The sequence below is a fragment of the Limulus polyphemus genome, unplaced genomic scaffold, assembly GCF_000517525.1.
Source record: "Limulus polyphemus unplaced genomic scaffold, Limulus_polyphemus-2.1.2 Scaffold9979, whole genome shotgun sequence".
Taxonomy (NCBI): Eukaryota; Metazoa; Arthropoda; class Merostomata; order Xiphosura; family Limulidae; genus Limulus; species Limulus polyphemus.
In genome coordinates, this window is record NW_013675589.1 from 5229 (window position 1) to 14118 (window position 8890).

The following is an 8890-nucleotide window of genomic DNA, read 5'->3' on the forward strand; positions in this document are numbered from 1 at the left end:
CAACATCCATTACCATTCCCCTTGCACTTCTGACTTGTCAGAATTAAAGTTTGGCCAACATAATCAATTCTGGCATATCTTGAGTGTATTTTTTGTGCAACAGTATTGTACATTTTGCTAAAAAAGCTTGCCACATTTTGCATAAAGAAACTTTGTAAATTCAGAATTACTTTACACATTTTTTCTCCAGTATGGGGTTGGACCATTTAATAAACCCTGCACACATTTGGTTAATAAGAAAAAAAGTTTTGTGTACTATTTGAACTTTAGATTTTAATTGTGTTTGGAATAAATTTTAAATAAGAGTTATTGCAGTATAAAATAGTTATTTTCAGAGCCTAAGCAAAACTAATGTAAAGAGGAATTTATGCTGCTAATTGTATATTATTTGCAGGAGTTGATCAGAATGTGTCAGCTATACTAAAGTTTAGTAAGGGGAGGTTGGCAACAATATCTTTTACTTCTAATGTTCAACTGCCATGTGAACTAGAAGTGGTTGGTACTAAAGGCATTCTGAAGGTATGTGTAAATCATATTCTCTAAAACTTATTTATGTAAATTTATTTATTGAGGATATAAAGATCTTTTAGATTATGCATACATAGTTTCAGAATTGCATTTATAAAGAACTCATAATTAGGTTGGTTATTGATGATGAAAGGAATAACAATTTATATACCATACCATCATATTTTAACATAAGAATTTTACATAGAATCGTTTTTCTTTCTACGTGGAACTTGTAAATAATTAACCATATTAAAAATATTTTATTTAGAGTTAAACAGAAAACCAAAGTTAAGTGTTCCAAGTTTTTATACCCAGAGCTGGTGTTCATGTAATTGTTCAGCCAATATAGTATTTTCATGTTTAACAAATCAAATGACTTTCATCTCATTTTCTTTGTGAGTATATACTTTTCATATATGTTACATACACAATAAAGGCATTGGTAGGCACTTGTACATTGCCCATGCTCCGATTCTATTTGACAGCACCCTGAATCCCAAGTTGGTGTCTTCAAAAATAAGAATAGAAAACCAGGGTCTGTATCATACTGAAATACTACAAATTCCTATGCCTGTGGGCCTGAGCTCCAAATCTTTAAGTACTTAGTAATGCTTCTGCACAACAGTTTTACCAGTATTGGTATTACTATTTTGCAGTACACATCAAGATGCCAGTCTTTGTAGACTCTTTAACAAAGAGTTAGGTTTCTAAATGACATATTGAAACTAACATCATAGTATCCAGAAGATGTTAGAGATGATCACATAGTCTCATTCTCCACAATGTTTATAATTATATTCCTGGCATGCTTCTCCTGAATGAAAGACTAGTGCAGGTGAAAATTTAGCAAAGACAAAGTTGTAGGAAAAAAAAGACTCTTGAAAGGTCAGCTGAAAAGATTGTAAGTAGATATGTACCTTATAAGGTATATAAAATCTTTTCCAAAATCTCTGAAAACTCAGTACATCAAGGATAACAATTAACAGTCCTGACAGGACACAGAAAAACATTTTCCTGAATGAGAATTGGGGATTATTCACAGTGAATAACAAAATAAGAGGTTACCTTCTTTCAAAGCTTTAACAGCTAAGGTGTCAAGGGAACCTAAGATTCATTATGTTATAGAACCTATGACAGCAAGAGCCACAGCTAAAGAAAAATGCAAGATGAAAATTTGATTCTGACTAAAACAATCAGGACAAGAATAGCCTCCCCCCCCCAAAAAAGTCTGAAAGTCAAGAAGTTGAGAAGTAGGATGAGAAGAGAAAGATTACAATAAAAAAAAACTATTAACATTTAACTGGATTCTGAGTAGAGGATTAGCAATAACTCAAAATTTAGGAGAAAGTGGATGAAATTAAAACTTCAGGACCAGAAAAAAGGAGAAATCAGACCAACAAAGGCTTTTTCAGAACTATATCTAGCTGACATATCCCACTCTTCATACAATAAAGATGAACACGCCAAAGCAAAATTTATTTATTTTTTATTGCCATGAGAAAAAGGTGGATGTTTCACAAGTGAACATCTATATGAAAGTGAATCTTGGTGGATTACCAGCAGACAATATAGAAACAATGGCCTGAATTTGTTGATCAATAAGAGTTAACAATACACCCATAAGATCTCTTTTTATGTTAGAGGTAGACTATGTATGTAAGGCCCCCAAAAAAGTTCTAAAATTTTGATATTAGTAGAAACATTTGAAGCAGTAATTAACATTGGCTTTAGTATTTTGTGTGAGTGAAGGTAACATCATGGTTGTTAACAATAAAATATGGATTAGGGCAAAACTTACTACAATGCTGATACATGCATTATGTCAAGAACATTCAGATTTGAAAGTGATACAATTGTTGACATCTTGAGAGCAATTCAACAAAGAAAGGCTCTTAGTATTTCATTTACGTTCTTATTTCTTTCATTATTAAATAAAAATTTAGGCATGAGAGCACACTTGACAAAGATTACATAAATGCTGAATGTATTAAAAGGAATGACTACCAGATGCAAATTAAAATACAAGATCCCTAATTAGCACTCCTCCTGCCATGCCTCCCTTATGTACTTCTTTTTCAAGGCAGGCTACTTTTACTTGTTCCATTTTAACCTACCAGTGAGGTTATGAAAGTTTCTTTATTGATCATTGGATAATGATGATGACTATACAGGATGCTTGTCTGTCATTCATCGTTTACTCTGTCATTGTCGTTTGTTTGCCAACAAGGGTTAGTTTTCAGTTCATTTTTCTTCCCATGAACTTCATACATTTTCTGTTGACTTGTCCAGTTTTTGTTTTTTATTGCATTGGGCAAAAGATTTCTGATATCTATTCTATTGATGCTTCACATACTTTATCTCATGTACTGAGTCTTTCAGGGATTTTGAAAAAAAATTTATATATCTTGTATCACATCATGCTCCTCAGATCATGCTTCGGCTACAGGAACAAAATGGCTTGTGCAGTTGATCTATCTTGTGTATCATGATGTTTCCAACCACCTTAAAAGTGAATTTTGGGATCCATTTCTGCAGACTGGCATATGGACAAATCAGAATGTGTTCCTAAAAAGGTTTATTTACATCACATTTCTACCTATTCAGCTTCTGAAATTTGTTTTTATATGTTTGTGATTCTTCAAGCCAGATGGACCCTTATCATATATGTTCTTAATTTTCTGTCACCTGCTTAGTTTTCTTCTTTGTATGGAGTGTTAGGACAGCAGATTAGATTTGTATATTAAGGTCTAAGGTCCATCTGATGGCATTGAGTATCACCATGTGGATGTCACCAGTAATTTCCAAAAAGCTGTTTTTACAGCTTTTCTCTTTCTCTCTAGCTGACCAACCAGAAATTGGATGAGTAAGATTAGGAAGTATCTCTGCTCCACATGATAGGCATAGGGCAGCTAGCTTCACACAGCCATACACATGCTTTCAATACTGTCTGATAGAGAACATCTTTATTTTTGAGCTCATAAGAACTTTAAACAGTTTACTCCTACAAACTCACACACATACAGTATCTTTATACAATTTCAAAATTCTTGCTAGTTGGAACCTATCAGATTTTACATTTTTAATATCTATTTGAGGACACAGTGTGTGAAAGTTGTATATTTGTAGTATTAAAAAAATTTGAAGTACATGAAATACTGTTTAGTATGCAGTTGGTATTGGTTTTATATTAAATTGTCATGTATCATATTTTTTAAACTAAGGTGCATTTAGTTTTGGCTGGTTTCATTTTTTGGTTATTTCAGTGGTCACCTTCTTGTTCTCATGTTTTTCTATTACTTACAGGTATCATACACAAAATTTATTGTAATATACTATTGCTTAAACTACTGACCTTTAGATTGTGCTTTATATGCTTGTACCATAATAGATGACATTATAAATGCATTTTGACCATGTTTTGTGTGATTTGAAAAGCTCTAGCATTGAGTGAAAGGCTTCATTGGCAAGGGTGTGTGATCTAGATGTTATTCTTTTAATTGGAAACCCATAGGGCCATTAGACGGACAATGGCTAAAAATTATTATCAGTCTTATTGGAATGTAGTATCACAGTGATTTGTAGATCACACAGCATTATGCACCACAATAATTGATGAAACTTAACCTTACCAAGGTTGGCATCATATTCATATGAAGAAAATAATTTTCTTAAAGATGTTTTTTTTTACACCATCTGTTTATCTTTGCAAAGTTAATTCCATCTTTTAAAAATTCCCCCATATAGTTCATGTTTCTGGTTCTTAGAAATAGTAGTGCTCTCTTTACCCATCGATAGGTTTTATGATGATGTAAGAAATTTGTATATTATTGTTTGAATACATTATAAACATAAATTAAATAGGACTATAATATTAACAAAACTTGTCTCACAATATTTACATGATAAACTATTTAAATAATTAGAATTAAATTATGAGCACAGATATTGAAATATTGTTTATTCACATGGTTACAGGTTTCTATTGTACTTAAAAATTATTATATTTGTAGTTAGTTTTCCAGTGAAGTAGTAAAAATGGAGGAATAAAAAACTAGTAATCTCATAAATTATTACATATGCAGGGTGGCTATGAAGTATTACTCTAACTGTATTAAAAAAATAATTATAACAATGGCATTGTTATAAGATATAAATGTAAGAGAAGGCTCAGTATGCACCACAGATAACATAATGTTTAATACAGAAGGAACTTTATAAAACAACAACAACAAGATAACTGATATAGATTGTATGTTATGGCAGCAGAATTGGATGTAATGCAATAACTAAACAGTATAATAGAAAATGGTTTGTTTCAACAATTTAAAATAAGGCTTTCCATATCATACTGCGAGTCAATACAACACATTTCAAATGAGGTATTTTTTATAACGAAACCATATCAATAAGTAATAAACAAGTTATAAAAAAACAGAAAATTAAGCTTGATGTCCTAGCTGTAAGTATCAATAAGTAATAAACAAGTTATAAAAAAACAGAAAATTAAGCTTGATGTCCTAGCTGTAAGAAACTTTTTTACAGTCTACAAATAAACTTGAACTAATGTACATAACATATGCAATGGAATAAAATTTGTATTTAAATGGCATTTTAGATTTTAAAAACCTGAATTTTTATGTTTTAGTGTGGTAGGGTTGAGACTTAAGGTACAATTAAGAATGCTATGGAATAACTTTACTGTATTTATATACTAACTGTAGGATGTTTAATAATTAGTACAACAGTGGCTGTTGGTATAATATCAAGTATAACAATTACTATAGTGTAAAAAATTCTAACAGAACTTGAGTTGAAATAATTATCTATAACTGCTATCAAAGTCATTATCAATTTCAGAGCAGGGAGATGGATTATTAACATTTTGTTTCTGTTTACATCACGTTTGATTTGAATTTCGTGCAAAGCTACACGAGGGCTATCTGCGCTAGCCATCCCTAATTTAGCAGTGTAAAACAAGAGGGAAGGCAGCTAGTCATCACCACCCACCACCAACTCTTGGGCTACTCTTTTACCAACGAATAGTGGGATTGACTATCACATTATAATGCCCCCACAGCTGAAAGGGCGAGCATGTTTGGTGCGACGGGGATTTGAACCTGCGACCCTCAGATTGCAAGTCGAGCCCTCTAACCACCTGGCCATGGCGGTTTACATTAGGAAAAATATAGCTTTTTGTTAATAAATATACACGTAAACATACAACTTGAGAAATCAAAATGTTTATACATACGTAAATGTTACATTTGAGTGCTTTGCACTTGTAGATTTATCCAGATTTTTTTTATACTTAGTCTTAGAAGCCATGTTTGAAATTTTGAAATCTAGATTTTGTTTAAGAAAGATGACCAAGAAACAAAGTAAAAAACACAAACAAAAAAACATTAAACTTGTGTGAAATATGTGTAACATTACCCCCAAACTAGTCGATGTTTAAGAAGTTTTATTATATATATATATTGCGTTTAAGACTAATAACTTTTTATATAGTTTAAAAACTAAAATACAAATTAACTAAATTAAGACTATTTCTGTCTGGGATAACAATAAATAAAGTAAAATAAAACGAAATTAATTCTTAATGTGAAATGGTAAACTTAGACTCTGGTTATATTTTATCTAAAAAATTAAAAACTTAGTGTTCAAATAAACTAAGAAATAAAGCCTTATTTTAGAAATACTTGCAGTTAAAATTCGTGTTTAGAAGATTCAGATGTCTTATTTTAAATCAAACAATTTATTAAGCAATAGGCCTAGTGAGTACTTAATTTATTTTATTAGGCCTGCTAAAAATTTTCTGAAATAAAAATTCTAAAGTATCCCACTACTGAAGCACCACTGCACTTCACTCTTCAAAAATAAGTAGGATTACATGAAAAACATATAGACGTGTTCACATTTCATTTGAATTTTATAATTACAGTGAAGCTTTCATTTCAATTATTTTACTAAATCTTTTTCATAAGTTAGATATACACATAACTGTTTTTTTTATTAACACTTTTTATTAAAATAAAAACTGTTTTGGTAATATTCATCTCAAACCTTGATCACATTGTTTTTCAACAACATTGTGCATTTGTATGATAAAAAAGGAAACACACTTGACTTAGAAATTGGCCCTCAGTCATTTGTAACAGCTTTCAGGAACTATGGATATCGAAACTGCCTATGGACAGAAAAGTAGTGCTCAGAGAAATCTGTAATCTTCTCAATGCAAAGAAAGCTTAGAGGAAAACTGTTCAAAAGGAATCCCTTAACAAGTAAATCATGGTTATTGAAGCAATTATTTTAATTCTTAAATAATGCTATCAATAAATACAATAGCTATATAGTAAACCATAGGACATTCTTCTTTAAGCCTTTATAGAAGAGAAGAGTATCTAGCAGAGATGCAATATTTTAGTGAGGTCAACTGGAAGATAAAAAATAATTTTTAGAAACATCTAGCTGAAATTAAAATTTTAATCCAGAGAGAGCTTGATATACTAGCAAACACTTGCAAACTAATCTCAAAAACACGAAGAAGAAGAAACAGAGAAAACAAACAAAAAGAGAATATATTATTTCAACAAAACACTATATTACTTCAAGAAGTTCTGTAATGAGTAGATCTCAATGATAAAAGTAAAAAAGAACAATTAGAGAAAAATGAATTTAAGAAATAAAAATCTCTGCTGTGGTACCTCCTATAACAAAAATGAAGTAACAAGGTAATAACTCTGAGTTTGTTGCATGTCCAAATTAAAATTAATGTGCCTATATATTATCTACTAAATAGTAACCATAAAAGTTTTATGAAAATATGAATTGCATACTCCTTCCCTATGTGTTACCTATACAAAGGAAATTGTTGCTCAACAACCTTGAAAACATTATCACTGATGAAAAATGTTTTGTGGAACACTTACAATGTTTCCATGCAGCTCTTAACTAAATGTAATAAAAAATATCACAATTTAACATATTACAAACAACAATCACTCAAAATTTAATGTATGTGCCAAAGTGTTCATAATGAATTTAAAATAGCCAAAGTTTATTATTTATTTAAGCATTTTTGAGACTGTTTTTAATTTACTTCTATCATTAGAAAACTAACAAGAATTTTCAGTAATGAGCTTCATATCAGCAGGTTGACATATTATTCTTTAAAAGCTGAACAGTGCTTTTTGTGAGTGGCTTTTGACACCTGTACTTCTTCCTTATTTTTTGGACATGGTATTGTTTAGATTGTAGTTTTGTATCTTCCACACGAACCTATTACAAACTGATTAAGTTATGATTAGCCTGTTGTTTTCAGCAAGTGGTACCAACTTTCAAGCTGCATATGTGCAGCTTGAAAGGAGCATTGCTTTTGAGTAGTCAGCCTTTTCTTTACTCTGGATTTTGTTTTATTCTATCAGGATAAAAATGCTATTACTTTGAAGTAGTTATAGGCAAAAATCAGTTCACAGCTTTTTTATGTTATGGAATGAAAGTATTCATTCAAACTTATTAATTATTAGGCTAGTACCTATACTATAATATTAAACATTCAAATCATTTATAAGCTTTCAATATTTGTCTTACTATTTTATCCAGATTCCATTTCCAATGTGGTGTGGAACAACCTTAATCACTCCTGACAAAACATACGATTTTCCATTACCACCCACTGTTGGCATTTGCAATTTTATAAACAGTTCAGGATTAAGATATGAAGCTGAATGTGCAAGAGAGTGTTTACAGAAAGGTGAGGTAATTCATCTGTTTAAAACATAAGCAAAACCATGATTTCTACACACTTCTATTGTTATAAAAGATCTGTATACTGTACTTTCTAGAAAATGTATGTGACGTCATTACTAATGCTCCAAATGCATTTTCTTTTTGTATTGACATGTTAGATTAGTTGAAGATCTGTGTTCATTGTACACTAATAAGAATATTGTATATGGAATAAACTTTCATTACAGTATACAAGTACTTCATAAAGAACTAAATAAAAACTAAAAAAATATGGTTAAGACCTTATGTAATTCACTTATTGTACAACATTTACAATATTATTTCACTCTAAAGAAGTCCTAGGATAATATCTTACTAATTTTACAAAAATTATCACTTTAAAATTTTCAAAATAGTATTGTTGTAATAGTTTCTATGGTTGGGCTGATTCTTTTTGTGTTATGTGGTAAAAAAAATAATGCAAAGTTTACTTAATGAAACTGTAAACTAAAATCTTGATTTCAGTTAGATGCTTATAAAAGTTATTTTTAAGTCTTTGTGTTATGTCGAGTTTTTTGAAACATAAAATGATCCGTATTCTATCATAATTAACATCTATAGTTCTTCTGAGATATTGCATCTCTGCTAGATA

At 30.4% G+C, this 8890-nt stretch overlaps 1 long non-coding RNA gene across 1 annotated transcript; it reads left to right on the plus strand.

Annotated features, from left to right (window-relative positions):
• The first annotated feature begins 327 nt into the window (after positions 1 to 327).
• LOC111083533 lies at positions 328 to 8156 on the plus strand. The gene is made up of 2 exons (XR_002609092.1): positions 328 to 519; positions 8113 to 8156. It is a non-coding gene; the product is annotated as an uncharacterized LOC111083533 (long non-coding RNA).
• Positions 8157 to 8890: the final 734 nt, after the last annotated feature.